General features: G+C 38.9%; 1 pseudogene; it reads right to left on the bottom strand.

The window, feature by feature from the left end:
• Positions 1-5,195: 5,195 nt before the first annotated feature.
• Positions 5,196-25,451, bottom strand: LOC125364919 (annotated as a pseudogene).
• Between the last annotated feature and the right edge of the window lie 1,384 nt (positions 25,452-26,835).

Genomic DNA, 26,835 nt, shown 5'->3' with positions numbered 1-26,835 from the left:
ATTCATAGCTAAAGGGCAAATAAAAGTCTTCCACAGTAAGGAAAAACTCAAACAATATATCTCCACCTAACCAGCTTTAGAGAAAACCCTCAAAGATGTATTATACAGGGAAAATAATCAAGATCTCAATACAGACAGAGAAATGAACCCTAAATAGAAAACCAGAATATTAGATCATGAAATGGGAAGATATAGCTTTTAGCAAGATGGATATAATAAAAAGGAACAAACGATCATCTCTCAATCCACTCAACATTAATGGACTTAATTCTCCAATCAAATGACATAGCCTCAGAAGTTAGATAAAAAATCAAGATCCATCTTTCTGCTGCCTCCAAGAGACACATCTATCCAGCAAAAGTAAACATCTTCTAAAAGTGAAAGGCTGGAATCAAATCTATCAAGCAAATGGCCCCCATAAGAAGGCTGGAGTTGCAATCCTAGTATCAGACAAAATTGACTTCAAATTAAAAAAAGGTAAGAAGAGACAAAGAAGGTTACTATATACTAGTAAAGGTATCTCTCCTACAGGAAGATATAACCATTCTAAATATCTACACACCAAATGCAGGAGCACCCAACTTCATCAAACAAACACTACTGGCTCTAAAAACATTCATAGACCCAAACACATTGATAGTTGGGGACTTTAACACTCCACTATCACCTCTGGACAGATCAACATGCAAAAAACTGAATAAAGAAACAACAGAACTAAACAACTGCATAGACCAACTAGACTTAACCGACATCTACAGAATATTCCTTCCAGCAACAACTGAATACACATTCTTTTCCGCAGCACATGGAACCTTCTCCAAAATAGATCACACCTTAGGGCACAAAGAAAATCTGTACAAATTCAGAAGTATCAAAACTATTCCCTGCATTTTCTCAGACCACAATGGAATAAAATTAGAGCTCAACTCAAACAGCCACCATAGAATATCCTACAATACAACACACTGCTGAACCATCAGTGGGTCACTGAAGAAATTAGAACAGAAATTCAAATATTTATGGAATTCAACCAAGATGAGGACACAAAGTCCCAGCTCCTTTGGCACACAGCAAAGCATTACTCAGAGGGAAATTTATATCTCTGAGTGCATACACCAACAAACTGGAGAAACAGCAACTCAACAACTTAAGGAAGCACCATAATCTCCTCGAAAGAGAACAACAAGCCAAACCCCAAGTCAATAGACGGAAGCAAATAATTAAAATCAAATCAGAATTAAATGAATTAGAGACAAAAAAAAAAACACATCGAAAGAATCAACAAAACAAAGAGTTGGTTCTTTGAAAAAATTAACAAGATAGACAGACCCCTAGCAAACCTAACCAAAAAACGAAAGCAGCAAACCCAGATACACAAGATCAGAGATAAAACAGGTAACATCACCACAGAAATACCCAAAATTCAGAGCACAATAAGAGACTATTTTGCAAACCTTTATGCCAACAAATTCGAGAACTTGGAAGAAATGGATGATTTACTAAAAAAAACTGATATCCCCAAACTCAACCATGAAGATTTAAACCTTCTGAACAGACCCATATCTGTCTTTGAAATAGAAACGACAATGAGTGATCTCCCATCCAAGAAAAGCCCAGATCCAGACGGATTCACAGCCGAATTCTACAAGGCCTTCAAAACAGAACTCACACCAATATTTCTCAAACTCTTCAATGAAATTGAAACGGAAAGTTCACTACCAGACACATTCTACAAAGCCAGTATAACCCTCATCCCAAAACCAGGAAAATACTCATCACTGAAAGAGAACTATAGACCGATTTCCCTGATGAACATAGATGCAAAAATTCTCAACAAAATTCTAGCTAATTGACTTCAACAGGTCATCAAAAAATCATACACCATGATCAAACTGGATTCATCCCAGGGATGCAAAGTTGGTTCAATATATGCAAGTCAATTAATGTACCACCACATCAAGTGGAGCACGGTAAAGAACCACATGGTTATATCTCTGGATGTGGAAAAGGAATTCGATAAAATCCAGCACCCACTTATGCTATAAAAGCCCTGGAAAAACTGGGATTCCAAGGAACACTCCTGAATATAAAAACAGCAAGCATAACTCTAAATGGTGAAAAACTAAAGCCATTACCTTTAAAGTCAGGAGCAAGACAGGGATGTCCACTCTCTCCCCTTCTCTTCAACGTAGTACTAGAATTCCTAGCCAGAGCAATTAGGCAAGAAGAAAAGATAAAGGGAATCCAAATAGGAAAAGATGAAGTTAAACTTTTTTTCTTCGCAGATGACATGATCCTATACCTAAAGAATCCACTAGACTCTACTCCCAAGCTGCTAGCACTGATCAAAAACTTTGGCAAAGTTGCAGGATATAAAATAAACCCTCAAAACTCAATGGCCTTTCTATATGCTAATGACCCGTAAGCAGAATTTGAAATCAGGAAAGCAACTCCTTTTGCAATAGCCTCAAAAAACATAAAATACCTAGGAATAACCTTAACCAAAGAGGGAAAGACCTCTATGAAGAGAACTTTAAAAACATGAAAAACAAAATTAAGGCAGAACTAAGGAAATGGAAACACCTCCTGTGCTCCTGGATTGGGAGGATTAATAGAATCAAAATGGCAATATTGCCAAGGACTATCTACAAATTCAATGCAATAGCCATTAATATCTCAACACCATTTTTTAATGAAATAGATGAAGCAATCCAGAAATTTATATGGAACAATAGAAGACCCAGAAGAGCAAAAACAATCCTAAGCAGAAATGACAGTGGTGGAGGAATTACAATACCCAATGTCAAGCTGTATTATAAAGCTATAGTAATAGAAACAGCTTGGTATTGGTACCAGAACAGACCTGAAGACTAATGGAACAGAATTGAAGACCCAGAAATGAACCCACAGAACTATGCCTACTTAATCTTTGATAAAGGAGCTAAAAAAATAGGATGGAAGAAAGACAGCCTCTTTAACAAATGGTGCTGGCAAAACTGGTTCAACGCATGCAACAAACTAAAACTAGATCCTTATATATCACCCTGCACCAAAATCAATTCCAAATGGATCAAAGAAATTAAAACAGACATCCTGGAAACACTAAAGGAAGGAGTCGGAGAAACACTTGGGTTCCTTGGCACATGATGGAACTTCCTTAACAAAGACCCAGAACTGCTCCCAATCAAAGAAAGGATGGATAAATGGGACTGCATCAAACTGCAGAGCTTCTGCAGGGCAAAGGACATAGCTCACAAGATAAACAGAAAGCCCACAGATTGGGAAAAGATCTTTACTGGACATACAACAGACAAAGACCTCATATCTAAAATATGTGCAGAACTAAAAAAATTACATTCCTCCAAAACAAAACAGCAAAGAACCAATAACCTCCGCAAAAAGTAGGCTAAAGACTTAAAAAGAGACTTCTGTGATGAGGAAGTGAGAATGGCCATGAGACATATGAAAAAGTGCTCTACATCAAGGAAGTTGTGTATCAAGAGGAAGGAAATGTAGCATTACACCCTAGTAAGACAGAAATTGTCTTGAAGAGTTTTCCCAGTCTCTTTAAAGGAAGAAACACACATTTTCTTGCTACACCATTATATGGGATTATTCAGTGACACAAAATGATCACTTGAGAACTCAAGGTGCTATAGGAGAAAAATCCTTCATTTACCAATGAAGATTTTACTTGGTGGCCCACATTAAATGAAAGCCTTTGGGACTCTACAGATCTTCCAAAACAACAACAAAAACCACACACAAACTCTTTCTCTCCCTCTCTCTCTCTCTTTCTCTCTCTCTCTCTCTCTCTCTCTCTCTCTCTCTCTCTCTCTCTCTCTCTCTCACACACACACACACACACACACCCTTAATTCCATGAGGGATGTGCACTACATATTATTCCATGCTGTGTGGGAGAATGATTTTCTGACCTGTGGTGGACTCAGCTTCAGCATTGACTTTCTAAAGCCTTATTAGCAATCTAAGAGGCCAATGGGGGCACACCTCCATTAAGGAATTTTCTGTGTTTGATGGCTAAAGGAAACCAATTGATCATGAGACATTCCTCCCCTGATATGAGAGGTCCTTGCAAGATTCATGTACACAGTTACATGGGGAGGGGGTTTTTCTGTGTGGGGGGAGTTTTATGGTTAAGATAGTTAATGCAGCATAAACAAGCAGTTAGGAGATAAATGCAGCCTTGCCTTGACCAGTCTAATCCTATGATGTATTGGCGATTGTAACCATGTTTAGATGAGTCTTATCTTATGATGTATATCTCTCTGTTTGAACTTTACCCTATTCCTAAAACAGTATATAAGAATAGGCCCTCCTAAAATAAAGTGTGCATTGGTCCACTCGCCTGTGCATTCCCGGTGTCCTGACTACGGCTGCAGTTACCAGGGTCCAACAATGCTGCTAAACACATAGCAACAACATTGCTGAGAAAATTGATCAGATATATCCTGGCTACAACCTACACCAAGTGATGTGTTGGTCATTTCAGGAGACCACAATATTTTTTTGCTCATGGGAACAAGACACACCTAGAATGGACAATGGACAACGTGAAGCTCTTCCACCCAAGGCATGCCATTATCAGTAATTTTTCACTTCTTTTGTAGTTATTTATTTTCAGATAGATCTGCAGTCCCCTTTGATTCTCCTTTCCTCACTTCCTCTTACATGTTTTTTATGTTTATGAAAATCTCAGTTGGCTTTGACTCAACAGAGGTTAACTTCAGTTATTGTCGATTGTCTCCCATATTCCAGAAGTCTGAATAATATTGGTTACCTCTTTTAACCCATCCCTCTCTTTTCTGTTTTGAACAGATATGAAAAAGTCCATCTGATTATGTTTTATTAAAATATTCCCTTTTGGTTATGCAAAATAAAACTTTGGGTTTTATGCTTCACTCAAATCAACAGGCTCAAATTTCCTCTGGTCCCACTTGATTCAGTAATAAGAACGACATAACCCAGGGAAGTGAAACTTTTTGAGGAATTCTGAAATTAGAATTGTACATTATTTCATGTTTAATCTGGAGTAAGATCCACAGGAATATCCAGAAGGTATAACGGTTTGGTAAAACGTGAAGGAGAATCTCTCCCATACTGTTTGTGCTCTAATTCTTTAGAATGGTCTTGATTCGTAGGCTCTTAATCCATTCCATTTGGTGTTGAAAGCTCTATTCCCTCTTTTTCTTCTTTCCCATCTTAAAAAACATTTGGTAAGCAAGCAAGCAACATTTTATGACAAGGAACAGAACGGTGGCCACACAGGCCAGCAGGAAGCCAATGACATCCAGAGAGTGGTACTGGTACTAGGTGAGGTTGTGGGCAAGTGGCCTCAGGTGCTTGGCTCCTTTGTGGCGCATGACAAATTCGATCCAGAACACAGCTCGGTCCAGAGGCTTTATAGGCTGATCATGGTGAATGGTTGATAAACACATAGCATTCTTTTTATAGATAAAGGCAAATCAAATTGACATCCAATTATGGAATGAGCTAGAAATATGTTAGAAGATTTCTGTCAGTGTTAAAAATGATTCCATAAAAGTTGAAGAGAGCTGGGCAACTGTGGTTCATGCCAGTAATCCTAGTTATTTAGGAGGCTGAGATCTGAGGATCTTGGTTCACAGTAAGCCCGAGCAGGAAAGCCCATAAGACTCAAATCTCCATATATCCATGAGAAAACTGGAAGAGGTTCTTTTCTCCTAACTGGTAACTCACTAGGTTTGAGATGAAGAACTCAGAGACAGTGCCCAGGAAAAAGAATTGATTTTCTCTACTGTTTTCATAGACATCTTAATGTGAAAGGATGGAGCTTCTTAATGACATTAGAAATAACAATTTATAAAGAAAATTTAAAAGCAAGATTTAATAAAAATAGCAGAATCAATTAATTTTCAAAAGGCAAAACTATGCTTAATTTATCCAGTAAACAATTATGAACGCACCTGTTATTCAAAGTTCAGAATTGCATCTTAAGTTAGAGACAGACGGATAATTTGGTGCATAAGTTGGTCCCCCTCTCCACACCCTGAGTTATATTGACCTTTTATCTTTGCTTAATTATTTTATAAAAATAAAAGTTTAGTGCCTCTCTCTCTCTCTCTTTTGAAAATTTGGTCCTAGAAATTGAGCTCAAGGCCTTGGCAATGTCCTTGAATATTTGTTTTTCTCAAAGGAAGAGTTTCACCACATGAGCCAGGGTTCTACTTCTGGCTCATTTTTTGTTAACTGGAAATAAGAATGTTATGGACTCTCCTGCTTGTCCTGACATCAAACCTCCGTCCTCAGATCCCACCCTCTTGAGTAGCTAGGATTTCAGGCATCAGCCCTGGAACACAGACTTCCTTCTAATTTCTTGACCCTAACACTTACTTGTTCCACTGTTATTCTATAAGTTACCTTTTCCTTCAAATGGGTACTGAACTTAATATACTTTTGTAATGTAGTGGGTAAAAACAGAGTGAAATACATTGAGAACTACTGAAATGTGTGATACCATAAGCTTTAGTATGCATTCTCTAATTAATGCACCCCTGCTATTTTTCAGTATCAACATTGTACCTATTCAAAATTTAAAAAAAAAACAATACTTCAGACAGTTACTTTTACATCCAATCAGTCTATAAAAGACACATTGGCTTTCATAGGAAGGAAGAGAAAATATGCCTCACAAAATATTTTCTAGGAGTCCAATATGTGTTTGAAAATCAAAGTGAGAGCCAGAGGCTGATAGCTCCTGCCTGTAATCTTGTCTATCCCAGGAGGTTGGGGGCATAACAAGCACAGCTCAAAGTAGACCGGACAGAAAAGTCCTTAGGTTTCATCTTCAAAATATCCATCGAAAAGCAGGATGGGAGTCAGAGCTCAAGGGGCAGAACGCCAGCTGAGGAAGTAAATGAGCTAAACAAGCATCGAGTTCAAACCCCAGTGCCTTGAAACAGCATCAGTGCAAAATTGCTTTTAAATGTACCTGCTATACTATTACTTTATGTACATTCCAAAACATAAAGCTTTATTTTGCAGTCATGGTGAAAGGAGAGACATACAGAATATTGCTCCTAAGAGTAAATTGATAGTAGTATTAATGAAATTATTACATATACTGACATAACTTGAATGGCAAATTATGGCTATTAAACAGCAATTTGTAACTTCTACTTTTGAGGTTAATTTTTTTAATTATAATGTTTCTCATTAAGATAACCTTATCTGGGGCTGGGAATATGGCCTAATGGCAAGATTGCCTGCCTCGTATACATGAAGCCCAGGGTTCGATTCCCCAGCACCACATATACAGAAAACAGCCAGAAGTGGTGCTACGGCTCAAGTGGTACAGTGCTAGCCTTGAACAAAAAGAAGCCAGGGACAGTGCTCAGGCCCTGACTCAAAGCCCAGGACTTGCAGAAAAAAGAAAAAAGATAACCTTATCTCTGAGGATCTAATAATATCCACAATATTTTTCTAATAGGGTTAATCAGGTAAATTCAAAAGTCCTACTGACAGCATTAAAGAATTCACATAGATAATTTAGGCATCATAAAATGCAATAGCAATTAGAGATTTGATATCTTACTGTTTAACCACAATATACACCATTGTAGAAGTCTTTTTTTTTTTTAAGGAAACCAAAAAGAAACCAAAACTGAAATGATAGATATGTTCATCCTTTTTCCTATAGCAACATATAGCATTTCTCGAGTATTGATTTTATAAACCTACATTTTATAAAAACTAACTAGTGAGATCTTAGGCTGCAAAAAGTGTTATAACTGAACTGGATTAATGCATGATATTAATAGAGGGAACGTTCATGTTCCCCCAATTCATTGCTTTCCTCAACTTCCTTGCAGCCATTCTGTTACCGTCCGAAGTGATTCCTTTCAGTCCACTTTTGCCCTGTTTTAGAATTCTCAAGGGTTTGAAAATTATTTTCCATTGAAATCTGTGGTGAAAATATCAACTTACAATTGCTGGAAATTATACCACATCCCTGAAATCTCAGCATTCCAAAAGCTAAAAGATGATGATCAAGAGTTTAAACCCACCCTGACCTGTATAGCACAATCATGTTGCACCATACACACTGACATGCGCACACACAGGGCTATTGTGATGTTTTTACATACATGTTAGGTTAATGATGAAGTCTTTCGATAGTAATCAACTCTAACCTGATGGTAACTCTGAACTGATGGTTCAGACGCTTAAACATAAGCATACTACCAGAAGAGTGGGTATTTATCTATGAGGAACAATTCCCTAGGTTTAATGACTAGAAACACACCCTCACACACACACACACACACAAACACACACACACACACACAAACACACACACACCCCACAAAAAAACATACTCAAGGTTATACTCACAGAGGGTTGTTAATGACGGTTTCCAGTGCTCTGAGCAAGTCTTTACTTGATAGTGTTCTTATATCCAGTTGCACAGCTGCTCCTTTGGCCACCATGTGAGCAATGTTATCATGTTGTTCCCCAAACAAAGGAATGCCCACCATGGGAACCCCGTGATGGATGGCCTCGTAGATGCCATTAGCTCCACCGTGAGTGATGAAGGCCTTCGTTTTGGGATGACCTACAAATTGGTGAATTTCAGTAAAATGGTTCATTAAACTTCTTAGTGACAATGTGTAATATGAGGCAGTGAAAAGAACAAACTTTTCTAAATAACAATTATTGAACCTATGAAATTACATTTACATGGCTTTCTTATCTCACCTCACGTAGCACTTAATTGACTTGAGATATTAGTAAAATTCTTAGGGTATGTGCCTTAGGTTTTTGCAAATTGAGATTTGAAATTGAATGTATAACGTTCAGTTGACTAGATAGCAAAAGCACCCAATGTAAATTAGAGAGCAATTTCTGAATCAAAAGAAAAGTTCACATCAGATTATGCTCTCATAAACTTAAAAGTAGAGCATTAGCCAAATGAAAGTGGGATGCTGGAAACAGTGTATTATCACTTCCTCTTAAGAAACAAGACTTTTTATTCAGACTTATTCATAATAAGACAAAGGTATTTGTTTCAGTGGCATTGCAAATCCTCACCCTACATTAGGAGAACTGCTAATGTAATGATTGAAATTAGGGACAGATAGATGACCTCAGATAATTATACAAAATTCTTTGTCAATGTTAAATATACTTTGAAAAATAATATACTCAACACAAACTGTTAAAGCTTATTTTCCATAGAATGGGTTCATAAACATAAAATTTTGGTTTCATTTTTGAGTTTTTGCTAGCAAATCTCCATGTGTTTCCTGTTGTATTGTCATCAACTACTTCTACAGCTACTCATGCTTTTGGTATTTGATTTTTCATTGTCTTACCAAGGAGGTCATTCTGGGGGAGCCACTTGTACAGCCGAGTATTCTTTCCTAAGCTGTCTGGTTTCTTCCCATTAAATCTCCAAAGAATCTGTTAGGTAAAGATATTGTAATTTTAAGTTTAACATGTCAGATTTTAATTAAATCATTTTCATAGAATGGATAAAGGAAAAGACAACAAGATGGGTCATATCGAGGACAATTACAAGATTGAGAGCCAAGGGATTTTAACTCTTCTCATTCTCAATTTTCTAATCAATAACATTGAATGCAATCATAACTTTACTGTACTTAGACACATTAATGTAATACATGACAAATAAATGTATTCAAGGTATTTTTACATGGTCAAAATTATAGATCTGTTGCAAGATAAGTATCAAATTACTAAGATTTACCTCTTTACACAAAAATATTTACTAAACTAGTTCTAATATCTTCCAATTTCAGCTATTAGTCTTTACAAAGTGACATTCGGGTAATATTCTCTTATTCCAAAGAGTGTTATTTTAGTTTAAAATGTTTTGTTTGGTTTTTACTGCCTATTCATGACAAATAGTTTATAGTCACAGTTGCCCCTGGAGAGAAGGGTTGGACAGACAGACAAATGGACTTAGAACCAATCCTGTGGTGGTTGCCAAGGCCTACTAGTAACACTCACATCAACAATACACACTGTTGTGCTGCATGTTAAGGCTTCTTCCTCATGACCAGCACACAAGCAAATGTTATTTTTGTAACTATTTTTTGACAAACCTGATCAAATCTATGTAAACAACTTTTTGTGATAAATGAATTCGTTTTAGTAATTTCATGAAACTAGGTTTAGATTACGAATTGTTAGTTGTGAAGTCTAGGAAATTTTGAACATAAATTCATGATAGTGACATCTAAACTTATTGATTATCACTACTCTGGGAAAAATCACTGCAAGTAGAAAATAGATCTGGCTTGTTATTCATAAGTCATAGGGTTGCTGAAATGAAACTAAATTGTAATGATGCTACCTTTATTTTTCAGGCGACTATGCACACATTCACAAGAACTGTAGAGATCTGGTTTCACATATGAATAAGGGCCAGTCCAGTAGGAAAGGTTGGTTTTATTTTTTTCTCTTAATGAACAAAGCTGAATGAATACATGGTAGTAGAGAAAAACCTCCCCTTTGCTTTCTCTGAATAACCTCCTCATGGATCCATTTCACAATTGGAGGAAAGGATTACTTAGGAACACTAAACTATATAATATATCAATCTACACTAAACTGCATGTCAAATGCTATTCTAGGACTCCAATTATTAAGTGTAGTTTACCTCCCTTCTGAAGCTTGTCTAGTGTATTGACAGGATTAGAATTGTGATCACTGGATGAAATTTGATGCTTTCTGTGAAGTCTTGCTAGCAATATTATGATAATAACATTTCACCTTGTGACTTCCGTGTTTCTTGCTGTTGAAAAAATTCATGTTTCATTCACTGTAAATTAAAAAAATCGAAAATTCCATGCTATTTCAGCATCTTCTATGCATATTTTTAATTTTAGTTTCTTAAGATAGATTGGAGTTATTGTCACTGGAAACTAGTACAGGCAGATATGTACAGAGTTTATGTCCCATACAATGAAGACGAGTACTGAGGTACTACATCTCACCTTCTGTGGAATTTGTGCCAGTGCTGATGCAATTGCATTGTCTGTATCTTCTGTTAGGTTACCAACCATGGACCCCAAAGAAAACACCACCACACCATTGTCCCCAGAGCTTTGCACAAAATCTTCCATTTCCTGTGAAGAAAAAGTGTACGTCATCTCTCACATGCACACAGACAACAGCACATACAAATAACAGTCAAGCAAACATGACTGAAAGTTTGGTTATATCGAAGTAGCAATGTGCTGATGGTGCTTGCCTATAATGGTAGCTGTTGGAGAATTAAAGTCTCCAACCAGTGGAAAAATTTAGCCCCGGCACGGTTACTCTGATGCCTTATTAGCACACTAATAGGCCCTTGGGAACACATTCCCAGAAAGGAGTTTCTGGTGTTTGTGGGCCAAAGGAAGCCACCAGTTGTTGTGAGAATCTCCTTTTTCCCCCTACTTAGCAAGTCTCCCTTAGGAGACTTGCTAGACCAGCTGCCTTTAGTGTTAGATTCTCTCTGTAAACAGGAAAGTCTCCTCACTAGATTCTCACTATAAACAGGAAAGTCTCCTCACTAGATTCTCACTGTAAACAGGAAAGTCTCCTCACTAGATTTTCACTGTAAACAGGAAAGTCTCCTCACTGTTATTTCACAAGTATTTGGAGAAGTCAAGATTGATGTTATCTAGCCTTAAGGAGATAGTAGCTAGGAGATAATTAGTTCTACCTCGGTTGTATACAGTTCCTTGTTTTGATATCAATAATCTTTGTAGTCACTACCTCCTGTTATTAGAAAGGCATTTGTACCAAGTTCCTGCCCACACAGTAGGAAATTTCCTCCACTTTTGTATTTGAGACAAATGTCATGCTGTATTGATCTTTTACCCTGTAATTGTAAAATTGGTTTCTAACCCTATATAAACCCTGGCCCTCTTGGAATAAAGTATGCATTGGTTCACTCGCCTTGCATCCCCCGTGTCCTGATTTCGACTGCAGTTACCCAGGTTCAACATCTGGCGTCCGGACCCAGGGACCTGACAATTGATCCACAGGAGATTGCGGAACTGCCGAGCTCTCGAGTGAGGTGAGAGATATTTTTAATTCACAGGAGACAAGGGATCTGTGTGTATAGTTCACAGGAGACAAGGGATCTGTGTGGTGAGCTCCTATTTTTAATATTACGGGGTTATGGGACAAGCTAAATCAACTCCATTTTCTAACCTTATCCACCACGTACTGAAGCGGAATGGAGCTATAGTCTCCCGCTCACAGATAGACGAATGGTACAAGTGGTGGTGGAGTTTAACCCATGGTTCCCGGAGGAAGGTACTTTAGATCTAGAAGTCTGGGAACGTGTAAAGAATAATGTGGAAAAGGCATATAGGCATGGTGAGAAAGTTCCAGTTACCTTTTGGTCTATTTGGGCATTAACACGTGCAGCTCTAAGTATGATGTGTCGGAATGCCGTCAGAACAACAGCGGCCGAACTGGAGGCTGACGTGGAGAAAGCCATGGAGACTTATAATTTGCCCGAAGAGGTAAAAACTCAAATCGGGCAGGAGTTAAAAGAGATGGCTACATCTGAGCAGTCTCCTGCTAGTGTTGACAGAGAAAAGGTAGCACCTAAAGCTAAATCTGTGGCTGCTACTCATACCTCTTCAGAGAATGAGGCCAATTCATATAGCTCAGCAGGGCAGTCTGAGAGCTACAGATGCTCTAGCAATCCACCGCGACCTGCTACGAAAATGAGGCTTAAAAAGAAAAGACCACAGTTGCCAAAACTGCCTCTATTTCCCTCTTCTGATTCTGACTCTGAGGGCTTTGTTCCTCTTCGGAGCTACAGAGCCTTCCCCGTCATTAGACCCCCTCCGGTGGATGGGGTAGCACAGCCCCCTCGTTATGAGAGTATAGATATGGCCCACCTAACTCAGCTACGGAAGGCGGTAACCTTATATGGACCGCAGGCGCCATATGTTAAAGAACTAATGTCATCAATTGTCTCTGCCTATGGAAACTTGGCTCCTGAGGATTGGAAAGTTATTTGTAGAGCGCTATTAAAGCCTCAGGAATATCTACAATGGTTAATGTGGTACAGTGATGGTGCCGCCACTAAGGCAGCCCAAAATGCTCAGTCCCGTAATCCTGCCCTCCGCAGGATTACACATGCTATGCTAACAGGCACTGGGGATTATAAGCGCGCTCAGGACCAAGTAAATATCCCTAGAGAGATTCACGAGCAGCTGCAGGAAATATGCCTAGAGGCATGGGGTCGAGTACGTCCCGAAGGCGAAAAAGAAGGTTCCTGGGCACGTATTATTCAAGGAGCCCAGGAACCCTACTTAGACTTCATAGCGCGCCTTCAAAAGAACATCGATAGGACAGTACAAGATGCGGCTGTTCGTGATCAATTAATTAAATTACTAGCATTTGAGAATGCTAATGAGGATTGTCAGCGTGCTATTTTGCCTGTTAAAGAGACTGGGGATATACTAGTATATGCCAAGGCTTGTCGGAATGTATATTCGGACTCTCAAAAGATGAGGCTGCTGGGACAGACTTTGGCCGCCAATCTAAAATTGCCCGACTCTGGGGAACTTAGATGTTTTGGCTGTGGAGACAAGGGACATACTAAAAGAAATTGTGTTAAGAGAAAATCGGCTAATACAAAGCCGCCGGGGAAATGCCCTTGCTGCAGACGCGGGGCGCATTGGGCCCGGGAATGTCGGTCTAAAACTGACATTGAAGGGAACATACTTTCCTTTCCATCGGGAGTAGTGCAGGGAGGAAGTGCTAAGCGTTCGGGAAACGGGGCAAGGGGCCAGCCTCGTGGCCCCGCTCCAACAAACGAGGCTTTCCCACCGTCTTTTCACTACAACCAGCCACTAGCGGGAGCGCTGCAGTGGACCTTCCCTCAAGCCAGACCTTAACTCTCCCTGCTAACTCCGCTCCCATCAGAGTTAAAACTGGCATATACGGTCCCTTGCCATCGGGGACCTGGGGCCTCCTTATGGGGCGTTCTAGTTTAAATGCAAAAGGGGTGTTAGTTATACCAGGAGTAATTGACTCCGACTACATGGGAGAGATTCTAGTCCTTATGACCTCCCCTGTACCTTATGAGATTAATGCTGGGGATCGTATTGCACAATTAATTTTGCTTCCTTACATATCTATATCATCTTCTGCAAACCCCCGTAAAGGAGGATTTGGCAGTACGGACCCCCATTATGTTTTCTGGACCTTAAATATAGCAAAGAAGCAACCTTGTCGTAAATTTTACATAGGAGACAAGCAATTTAAAGGACTGTTGGATACTGGCTCAGACATAACTATAATCAGACAGACTGAGTGGCCCCGAGACTGGGTTACTCAAACAATCCAGTGTGATATAAAAGGTGTCAGTAGTACACCAGTTTCAGTTATCAAACAGAGTGTTGAATATCAGGATATTGCTGATGGTGAAGGCCAGCATGCCATTGTGAAGCCATATGTTTTAGAAGTACCTATTAACATCATTGGGCGAGATGTCTTAGAACAATGGGGAGCTCATTTAGTTTTCCCTTGATGTCCAGATGGATGTCTCTCCCATTAAGATTTCCTGGCGGTCAGATCGTCCAGTCTGGATTGAGCAATGGCCTTTGTCTAAAGAGAAATTGGCGGCTGCGGAACAGCTTGTTAAAGATCAGTTAGCTAAAAATCATATTGAGGTATCTACCTCTCCCTGGAACTCTCCTATTTTTGTTATTAAAAAGAAATCTGGCAAATGGAGACTACTCACTGATTTACGAGCTGTAAATGCAGCTATGATACCTATGGGTGCTTTACAACCTGGCATGCCCCAGCCATCCATGATTCCTGAAAATTGGCATATTATAGTAATAGATTTGCAAGATTGTTTCTTTACTGTTCCTTTACACCCTGAAGACCGCTCACGTTTTGCTTTTTCTTTGCCTCGAATAAACCTCCAAGGACCCCATCGACGGTTTCAATGGAAAGTTTTGCCCCAAGGCATGATGAATTCACCTACTATGTGTCAGACTTTTGTAGCCAGAGCATTAGAACCTATTAGAAAAAGATTTCCTCAAGTTTTATGTATTCACTACATGGATGATTTGCTGTTTGCTGCACCTAATAAAGATGTTCTATCGGAGTTATTGAAAATTTTGCCTTTGCATCTGCAACAGTATGGTTTGATAGTTGCCCCTGATAAGATCCAGACAGAAGAGCCATTTAAGTATCTAGGGTATTTAGTTAGGAGACAAGCAATTACCCCTCAATTAATAAAAATCCGTACTGAAGAGTTAAAAACTCTCAATGACTTTCAAAAGTTATTAGGGGACATCAATTGGCTTCGCCCTTCCTTAGGAATTCCCACATATGCGCTGCATAATCTATTTTCCATCCTTCAAGGAGATTCGGACTTAAAAAGCCCCCGAGAATTAACTGATGAGGCACGTCAGGAGCTACTCCTAGTGGAAAAGGCCCTGGCTCAAAATTCCTTAGCTTGGGTAGACTTATCTGCCCCTATTGGGTTGCTAATTTTACTTACCAAAGACTACCCTACAGGGGTGCTAGCTCAGTACAATAAGCCTTTGGAATGGATATATACCAAACACACCTTCTCCAAAACGTTAACCACCTACCCAGAGATGATCAGTTTCATTATCATGCAAGGCCGTAAGAGATGCCTGCAAATCAGTGGGCAAGACGCCTACTTCATTATCACCCCTATACCTAAACAGCAGTTTGAGTTTATGTTACAAACCTCTGATCTTCTCCCTCTGGCTTTAAATGGCTTTACAGGGGAAATTTTATACCATTTACCTTCTAGTCCTCTTTGGCAATTTTTTCAAAGACAAACTTATGTTATTGATAATATTTTACTCTCTGAGCCCATTCTAAATGCTCCCAATGTTTTTGTAGATGGTACTAAAAATAACAAATGTGCTTTCTGGACAGAAGATAAATATCAAGTTTTCTTTACCCCTTGGCAATCAGCACAACAAAATGAGTTACAGGCTATTATATATGCTCTGGAAAATTTCTTGATACCTTTTAATTTAATTACTGACTCTGCTTATGCAGCACATGTTTTATGCAATATATACTCTGCTGTTATTTCTCAAATAAAACCCCCACTAAGTTCACTATTTAAACAATTACAGAACCTGTTGCGCCAGAGGCAACACTCTTTGTATGTAGTCCATATTCAAGCTCATTCTAATTTGCCAGGTCCTATGGCATACGGTAATGCTAAAGTAGATGCTTTAGTCTCTTTTGCCTCAGCAGAAGAAGATCATGCTGCCCGGCACTCTAATGCAGGTCATTTACATGTTACTTATAAAATTCCCTTTAAACAAGCTAAACAAATCATTGCTAACTGTCCTACTTGCAGACCCTTGCATCTGCGAACTCTTCCCCACGGTGCGAATCCTCGAGGATTAGCTCCCAACGAAATTTGGCAAATGGATGTAACACACATCCCTGAATTTGGCCGCTTACAATATGTGCATGTATCCATTGATACATATTCTTCTTTTATTTGGGCAACTCCTCTACCAGGGGAAAAAGGGACTCATGTCATTCAACATTTACTAGAAACATTCGCAGTCATGGGGATTCCTTCTCAAATAAAAACTGACAATGCACCAGCTTATTCCAGTAAACAAGTACGAAAATTTTTAGAATTTCATAACATTCTTCATGTTACAGGAATTGAATACAATCCTCAAGGTCAAGGTATAGTAGAAAGAGCTCATTATACATTAAAAACGCAAATTAAAAAACTAAAGAGGGGGAGTATGGATAGTACTGAGGGATATGCAACTTCTATGAAAAGTATTTACAAAACAGCCCGAGCTGTTATTGCAGAAGCATTATTTGTCCTTAACTTTTTAAATTTGCCTCAAGGAGATGTTTTAGCAAGAGCTGAGCGACACTTCCTAGCTCCGCCTATGCAAAACAAACCGCAGCCGGTTTGGATTAGATTGGGGGTTGGGCTAGATTGGGTCCCCGGGGAGTTGTTAACCCAGGGGCGAGGCTATGCTTATGTTTCTATAGGAGATGGCCAATCCTTCTGGCACCCACTCCGATGGGTCCGGCAAAGAGTGCCCACAGAACATCAAGATCAGGACAAGACGTCCTCATCCAAGCGACGAGATGATCCCAATCCAAGCCATGGCTGCCCTCAGTCTCCGTAAAAAGCCTCGAAGAGCAAGTACAGCCCCTTTACCCTCCTGGGGACAGGTAAAAGCTCTGGCTGATAAAGCCCAGAAGGTAGTAGCATCCACCGGAAAAGCGTTGACTTCTGAACACCTATTCCTGGCTATGTGTGCTCTGATAACCTGCAACTCTACTACGGCAGGGGCCACCTCAGAGGTAATGTATTGGGCCTATATTCCTAACCCTCCCTTATTACGTCCATATCTATGGACAGAAGCCCCCATCTCTGTTTCTACATCTATTCCCGATTTACTCTCTCCCCCTTACGGGTCCGGTACTCCAGTTTTTCCTATGGAAGAAGGACGGTCTTTTAACTTTTCTTACTCTCACTTCTCTAAGGCTATCTGCCTAGGCCGCTCCCCATGTTACCCTTTTAGATATCAATATTGGATTCAGCATGGAGGTTCATATAACTCCAGTAGAACTCGGCTGATTAGACTGTCTTCCTGGTCTGTGGGATCTCATACCTATAAATTAGATAATTATCCTAGCCCTACTGGCCTGCCTAAATGTGACAATTTTACTTACCTGAACCTGAACTTTACTGAAAGACGTTGGGAAAATTGTCGAGGAATTTTTCCAACTATTTGGAATACATCCCGACATACTTGGTATGATTGGGGACCTTTTGGTGTGTGGTTGCAAAACTGCACTGAATATAACTCATCTTGTGACCCTACTTTAACTATGAATATGTCCAATGCCATGTCTGCTAAACAGCTTTTAGGGTGGTTTGGAGCAGGCTTTGGTGACCCCCGGCCTGCTCTCGCCCATGGAGACAGGCTATTTCCTCCACAACGTCATCTCTGGAAATTAGCAGCTTCTCTGGCTCCTGTATTGCTGGCCAATGGAACTTACTCAGGAACTAAAGGATCCTCGGCCTCCTACAACTTCACAGTTGTAAAGACCTATAATATCTCTGCTTGTGTTCATTTTCCACATGTACTGATGGTCGGCCCCATAAACATAACTAAGAATGCCATTACCTGCATAAATTGTAAGTTGTATACTTGCTTGAATAACAATGTCACCTTTAATTTTAGTCAAGATAGGATCATGATTCTAACCCAGCGCAACTCCCTTTGGGTTCCTGTTCGCATGCATCGTCCCTGGGCTGGAGGACCTGTACAAGGATTGGTAATGCAGTTTTTTAAGCGGCTTCTGAAGAGGAGTCGTCGTGCCATTGGACTGATTATTGCAGGACTTGTTGGACTGATTGCCATTGCTACAACTGCAGCAGTATCCGGAGCTGCATTGCGACAATCTGTACAAACTCATGACTTTATGGTGCAGTGGCACCAGGACTCCCACAATCTGTGGCAACACCAGCTGGAAGTAAATGCCCACCTTCAAGATGAGTTAGAAGCTGTTAAAGGAGGAGTGTTTTGGCTTGGACAGAAATACCTGGCTTTGCAGCAACGATTGTTTTTGACTTGTGATTGGAATTCTAGTCATGTCTGTGTAACACCTTATAAATATAATGCCTCTGAATATGAATGGAATGATATACAAATGCTTATAGATGGAGCCCTACTAAGTGGTACGTTAAGTGAACAAAGCTTGTACAGGGAGGTTTTTGAAGCTTTTCAAAAGGAATTGCCAGATGCCTCCTCTATTGATGACATAGCCCAAGGACTAGCTCAGACCTTAGAAGGACTAGACCCTAGGGGGTGGTGGCAAAGTATTACCCATAGTGTTGGAAGTGCTTTTATTGCCTTAATACTTATGATATGTGTCTTTTTCTTAGGATATTGTTCTATCATAGCTATAATGAAGCGTTACACTAGGAAGAATTCCTCTGATGTTTTACTCACTGCCCTTAATCTTTCTAGAGAAGCGGCTGTGGAAAATTAATAAAAAAGGGGGAATTGTTGGAGAATTAAAGTCTCCAACCAGTGGAAAAATTTAGCCCCGGCACGGTTACTCTGATGCCTTATTAGCACACTAATAGGCCCTTGGGAACACATTCCCAGAAAGGAGTTTCTGGTGTTTGTGGGCCAAAGGAAGCCACCAGTTGTTGTGAGAATCTCCTTTTTCCCCCTACTTAGCAAGTCTCCCTTAGGAGACTTGCTAGACCAGCTGCCTTTAGTGTTAGATTCTCTCTGTAAACAGGAAAGTCTCCTCACTAGATTCTCACTATAAACAGGAAAGTCTCCTCACTAGATTCTCACTGTAAACAGGAAAGTCTCCTCACTAGATTTTCACTGTAAACAGGAAAGTCTCCTCACTGTTATTTCACAAGTATTTGGAGAAGTCAAGATTGATGTTATCTAGCCTTAAGGAGATAGTAGCTAGGAGATAATTAGTTCTACCTCGGTTGTATACAGTTCCTTGTTTTGATATCAATAATCTTTGTAGTCACTACCTCCTGTTATTAGAAAGGCATTTGTACCAAGTTCCTGCCCACACAGTAGGAAATTTCCTCCACTTTTGTATTTGAGACAAATGTCATGCTGTATTGATCTTTTACCCTGTAATTGTAAAATTGGTTTCTAACCCTATATAAACCCTGGCCTTCTTGGAATAAAGTATGCATTGGTTCACTCGCCTTGCATCCCCCGTGTCCTGATTTCGACTGCAGTTACCCAGGTTCAACAGGTAGCTACTGAGGAGATTGAGATCTGAGGATCCCATTTCAAAGCCTGCCTGGGTAGAAAAGTCTGTGAGACTTTCATCTCCAACTAAGCACCACAAAGCTCTAAGTAGAGCTGTGGCTCAAGAGATAAGCACTAATCTTGAGCACTGAAACTCAGAAATAATGCCAGGCCTTGAGTTCAAAACCTACATAGTGGACTGGCAAAAAAAAAGTTTTTTCAATATAATGAGAGAAAATGAAATATTATCAGAAATTATCAGAGGAACAACAGTGAGATTAATAAAAACACCAATATTTTCCACTAGCAACTAGTAAGAGCACAGATAGTAGTATGAAGTATATTGACATCATTATACTACAGTTTCCAAACATTTCCATCTGGTTTCTAAGTTAATTCTCTCACAACTTTTTGCTACTTAGGTGAATTTTAGTTCTTGTATATTGTTCTTACTATTCTAATTGCTTTTCCCTCTATTTTTTTTTATTCTTCTGATTCCTCAACTGATTTCTGAGCATTGTTCACCTGTCATCTTACTATCAAGGACTAGGATTGTGTGTTGCAGAACCATATGCATTGCAAAGGAAATCAAATAACAGAGACAAAAAGGAACATATTTACCTTAGGCAAGGGTTTTGCAGGTTTGCAGTGGAGTCCTCCAACAAAGTCAAAATTTGGTAAAGTAGGTCACGGGAATAACAAGTCCCAGTAGGATCGAATAAGCCAGATGTCTGCTCTACTCATTGTCTCCAATAAGGTAGTGGGGTGTCCTGAGTGGAGAGTTTAAAAGATAAAGAATACATAATTACACAACAGAGTCTTTTCTAATCATAGTTATTTTTTCCTAGAGGATTGCTGTAATTTATGCTTAATGATTAATAAATGTTTTTGTTGGTAAATCAACAAATCTACGAGATGTAATTTACGTGCATAGTTTTTTTGGGGGGTAATGAATTATGGAGGTACATGTGTGGTATTTGTATATTTCTGTGTGAAAGGAAAATTGGTAAGAGACTATTTCCATGGTACCTTCTTATATAAGTAGTCATGAATAATCATTAAAATAGTAACTGTATTACAGCTAGCATTGTACTTAATGTTGAAAGTTAAAGGCATTCCCTTTAAAATCAGGAGGAAGATAAGGAAGTCTGCTCTCTCCACTCCTTTTCAATATTGTACTAGAATTCCTAGCCAAAGCAATAAGGCAAGGTGCAAATATAAAGGGGATCCAAATAGGGAAAGAAGAAGTTAAACTCTCTCTTTTTCCAGAGGACAGGAGCCTGTATTTAAAGAAACCCATAGACTCTACTCCCAAGTTACTTGAGCTTATACAAAACTTTGGCAAAGGGAATACCAAAATCGGGAGACCCAGGGTAAAAAAAGACAAAGAGCTACAAAAGCAATACTTGCCAAATTGTTTGGTGTAAATGAACTCAACAACTCATGGGGGAGGCGGGGGGAAAGGGAAAGGAGGAGGGGGGAGGGTGGAATGAGGGACAAGGTAACAAACAGTTCAAGATATGTATCTAATGCCTAATGTATGAAACTGTAACCTCTCTGTACTTCAGTTTGATAATAAATATATATATTAAATAAGTAAATAAATCCTCAAGAATTAACAGCATTTCTGTATGCCCACACTATGAAGAGCGAGGCTGAAATAAGGAAAGCAACTCCTTATAAAATCGCCTGAAAAACACAAAAAATTTAGGATTAACCTTAACCAAAGAAGTGAAAGACCTGTATGAGGAACACTTTAAAAAGCTGAAAAATAAAATTAAAGCAAAAATAAGGAAATGGAAAAATCTCCCATTCTCCTGTATTGTGAGGATTAACATCGTGAAAATGGCAAAGGCTGTCTACAAATTCAAAGCTATGCCTGTCAATATCCCAATACCATTCTTTAATGAAATAGAGGAAGCAATCCTAAAATTCATATGGAACAATAAAAGATCCTGAATAAGAAAAACAGTCCTAAGGAGGAAGATTCATGGTGGAGGAATAACAATACCAAACTTCAAACTCCATTACAAAGTTAGAGTATCAAAAACATCTTGGTATTGGCACAAGAACAGACCGGGGGTCCAACTAAAATAGAACTGAAGACCCAGAAAGGAACGTGCAAAACTATGGCTACTAAATGTCTGATAAAGGAATTAAAAATAGGATGGAAGAAAGGCAGCCTCTTCAACAAATGGTGCTGGCACAATTGGTTAAACACCTTTAACTAACAAGCTAGAGCCTTATATATCATCCTGCACCAGAATTAATTCCAAATGGATCAAAGAACTCGAGGTAAAATCAGATATCTTGAACACATCATGGGAAGGAATAGGAGAAACATTTGGGCTCCTTGGCACAGGTTGAAACTTTTAGATTAATGGCCCAAAAGCACAACAAATCAAAGAAAGTTTGGACAAATGGAGTTGCATCAAACTGCAGAGCTTTAGTACAGCAAAGGACATAGCTAGCAAGAAAAATAGCCTACAGATTGAGAGAAGGTCTTCACTGGCCATACAGCAGACAAAGGCCTCATATCTAAAACGTATATAGAACACAAAAAATGAAAGTCCTCCAAAACAAATCCTCAAAGAAACAACTGCTCCCTTTGTAAATGTGATAAAGACCTTAAAAGAGACTTCTCTGAAGAGGAAATGAGAATGTCCAAGAGACAAATGAAGAAGTGGTTCATATCACTGGCCATTAAGGAAATGAAAAGCAAAACCACACTGTGATTTTACCTTTCCCCAGTAAGAATGTCCATTATTTGAAGGGAGCTCCTGTTTATTTACTTACTTTTTCCAGTAATTTGGTTTCAACCCAGGGACTTGGGCTTGCTAGGTAGGTGCTCTACCACTTAGCCACTTCTCTAGCTTAGAGATAGAATTCCATTATCAAGAAAACTAACAACAACAGATGCTGGAGGGAATGTGACCCAAAGGAAACCCTCCTACAATGTTGGTGGGAGTGTAAACTTGTTCAACCATTCTGGAAATCAGTATGGAGGTTACTCAGAGGCTAAACATAGAGCTCAGTTATGAACCAGCAGCTCCATTTTTGGGCATTTACCCAAAAGATGACAAGCAAGACCACACTAAAGCCAACAGCACAACTATGTTCATCGTAGCACAATTTGCCATCACTAAAATGTGAGACCAACCCCAATGCCCCTCAGTAGATGAGGGGATCAAGAACATGTGGTCCATGTGCCCAATGGAATTCTATGCCTCTATCAGAAAGAATGACACTGCCCCATTTGTAAGGAAATGGAAAGACTTGGAAAAAGTCATACTAAGTGAAGTCAGCCAGACCCTAAGTTATTCCCTCATTGGGAATAATTAGTACACATCTTGGATAGTCCTCGCAGAAGATCACAATAGCTCAATAGCTACATATATCTGAATACATAAAATGATGCTAAGTGAAATGAACTCCACATTATGGAAATTTGTGGTTTATCATTGTCATTATTTTCAACATACCATGTGAAATTATGCCATTTTCTTCAGTCTTTCTTCCGCAGGGTTTTACCCCTGATGTCACTATTACTGATTTTGGTACTATGGGTATTGAATATGCATGTTTATTGGAACTAGGGAGGGGAAGAGAAATATTAAAATGGAGAGACAAAGGATAAAAGACAAACCAATGTGAGGGCAATAGTCATAAAACTATATGCTGTAAACCAACTGTACAACTCATGGGGACGAGGGAGATAACTGGGGAGGTGGGAGGCTGGAGAAAATGAGGGAGGTGGTAACAAGTTGGATAAGAAATGCATTCACCTCCTTACACACAGGACTGTACACACTCTGTACATCACTTTGAAAATAAATAAATTAAATTTTTAAAGTGAATAAAAATGTGAACAAGTGATTGTATAATTAACTGTAATTTCTTTTCTCTTTATCCATTAAATAAAAATTCCATCTCCAGAATTAATAATTCTATCATAGTCACAAAAACTATTTTCTCTGAACTTCTCAATATAGTTTTCTACATTAAACAAAAATGGTACTTGACAGTGTTTCTTTATTGTATAGCCACATTTGCTTATATCACTGGGGAAAATTTCAGAAATACTGGGGTGTTCATGGCTAATATTTATTAAATGAAGAAATATGTTAGTAAAGATAGTGAATAATCATGTGCATCTTCTCAGTATACTAGATTTTACCTCTATGAAACATTTGATTGAAAAAGTAACAAATTATGTTGAATCTGCTATGAAACAGTGTATCTCTTAGAAACAAGAGAAAATTTTAGACAATCCCAAAAAGTGGGCAACAGTGGCTCATTGTGTAATGCTAGTGACTCAAGATTCTGAGAATTGGAGGACTTAAGTTGAAGGCTAACCTGGGTAGAAGTATGCTTCAAGTAGTATAGTACCAGCACTAAGCAAGTAAGCTAAACAAGCTGGACATCCCTAAGTTCAAACCTTGGGATGAGCAAAAAGAAAAAGGAAGGAAGAGAACACAGATAAAAGTATTTTAATTTAATTAAGGAAATTGATCAAGGGCAACAAGTTCGTACTTCCTGCCTCCATAGGTAGAGTATAAAAGGAATCTCCTCAGTCTACATATTGCCATCCATCAGTGTCTTAGGGATGTAATTAGTGATTTTGATAATAAAGAAAAATGGACAACTTTCACCATTGATGAAGCTTTTCAAACTGGATGAACTCCGAGAGTTTCCCATATAAGAAATCATCCATTGTCTTCTCTCTGACCCTATAAAGGAAGCTATTCCATATTCAGCAATCTGGTATAAAATCTTACATTTCATTTAACTGTTCCAAATACGAAAAACAAATTTATCTTATTTCACATGCATGTTAGAAAACCTCTCTCACCTTTCAGAAAAGTTATGACTCTTTCCTACTCATAATGAACTATGACTTACCTAAAACTTCACTGTAAAAGTTACTCCATTTCTTTGAGTCATATGTCTCCAACCAAAAGTCAAAATACAGCATGCATATGAAGTTTTCCACCCTCTCCATGAAGGTCATCTGACCACCCAATCCTGACAGAATGACAGGCACATAAGAAGGAGGGACCAGAAGGCCTCCACTATACTTCTCCATTGTGTAGCCGGGATAGAAGCGGAGAGTGTACACCAAGGGAATCTCCAAGAGCTCAGACAGAAGCCCCCCACAAGGGCCGCTGGCATCTGCAATCACGACGTCGAAACTTGCTTTTCATAGCCTTGCCATCAGTTCCGTATTCAAAGCTGCTTCTCTACAAATATTGAGCCAAGTGTCAGAAAATTTCATAAATAAGTTCTCCAGTAATGGTGAATATGCCAAACATGTTGTTCTTGGCAATTCATACATCCACAGTTCTATGAATTCTCTGAAAACAGTGATCATTTCATCGGTATTTGAAGATGAAGGGAAAGTTTCAAATTTGATACTGGATGTTTCATTGCTATCAACAAAAATAGCAGATGATGGTCTCACAACTGTTATATCATGACCCCTCAAGATGAGTTCATCCAGTATTACCTTCATATTATCCAGTGGCTGTATTCCATCGGCCACACCAGTACTTTCCCACAGCTTCCAGAGCTAAAGTAACAATTCAGCTGCAGTAGCAGGAGAACCCAAATCCTTTTCCCAGGCATCTTGACTGGCACTGGCTCCTTCGAACTATGCTCACTTTGTCTTTGCCTTGTGCTTATAGTCAAGAAAACAATCAATCCTGAAGTTAAAGTATAACTTGGGTTGATTAGATAAAATATGTAAAATGACCAGTCAGAGCACGTTGACAGAATGACAGATTCATAAAACAAATATATATGTATTTTTTGAGTACACATTTCATATAATTTCCCAGTGGGTAGGACATGGATGAAATCTCAACAACAATTAGCATGTTTATATGAGACTAATCAGATTACAGTGAAATGAAATCAAAGGGGCAATGAAAAGAAGGGTGGAGACATTGCCTGTTCCAAACACATGCACTGTTGAGTTCCTTCTAGTGGAATGGCTGAGGTGATCAATGTTAACTGTTTCCTACTATGTCTGTGCCAAACATAAATACATTGCAAAGAGGAAGCAATATAGAACAACATACCCAGACAAGTATGTAAACTACACACACACACACATGCGCTCGCGCACACACACACACACACACACACACACACACACACACACACACACACCAAAACAGAGGAGAATCAATATTGAAAAAACAGACTAGATCATCAGTGGAGAATCTTAGTGAATTTTCTCTCTCCTTAGGAAAATTTGAATACTGATCCTGTAGTCACCCATAGAAATCACCTAAATATTTTACAAATTACCAATATAATAGATGATAAGTGTCTTTGTGAGCACTTTACTTTGAACTCCTTATTTCCTAATTCAGAACAAATAAGCCTCTCCATTTACTTCTTTGGCCATAATAACCCCACTTACATATTACAAAAGAATTTCTGAACTAAATCAATGTTTGTCTAAATATTGATTTTATTCTGCCTCAATTTTTCTAATCTACATGTACTCATTATGAGATAATGTATCAATTGATGTCTAAGCCTTTTCACCAAGAAGCTCTTAAAGTCATTGAAAAAGTCATTAGTGGACTTACAGAAAGTAGTTAAGAAATCATTAATAGACTGGAATTTGGCTTAGGTAGTCCATGTAGAAAGGTTCATTTTTGCCTCAAAATAATGTGAATGCATTAAGTTTCTCTTCTTTAAAAATATAACACACCAAAACATTCAAGCATGCTTCCATTGTACATTTTCATTTGATTTTTAAATGTGGTTTAATGAAGAAATCTTATTTTATTTTGGAATTATTATCATTTGTAGATTTTATCATGATCATTCCTAATACTAATAAAGATTAGTAGTATAAAATATTTTCTCGGGCTGTGGATATGGCCTAGTGGCAAGAGTGCTCGCCTCGTATACATGAGGCCCTGGGTTCAATTCCCCAGCACCACATATACAGAAAATGGCCAGAAGTGGCGCTGTGGCTCAAGTGGCAGAGTGCTAGCCT

This window comes from Perognathus longimembris, chromosome 16 (assembly GCF_023159225.1).
Source record: "Perognathus longimembris pacificus isolate PPM17 chromosome 16, ASM2315922v1, whole genome shotgun sequence".
NCBI lineage: Eukaryota > Metazoa > Chordata > Mammalia > Rodentia > Heteromyidae > Perognathus > Perognathus longimembris.
Note: the sequence above shows the minus strand (reverse complement) of the source record. Positions and strands in the feature narration are given on the sequence as shown.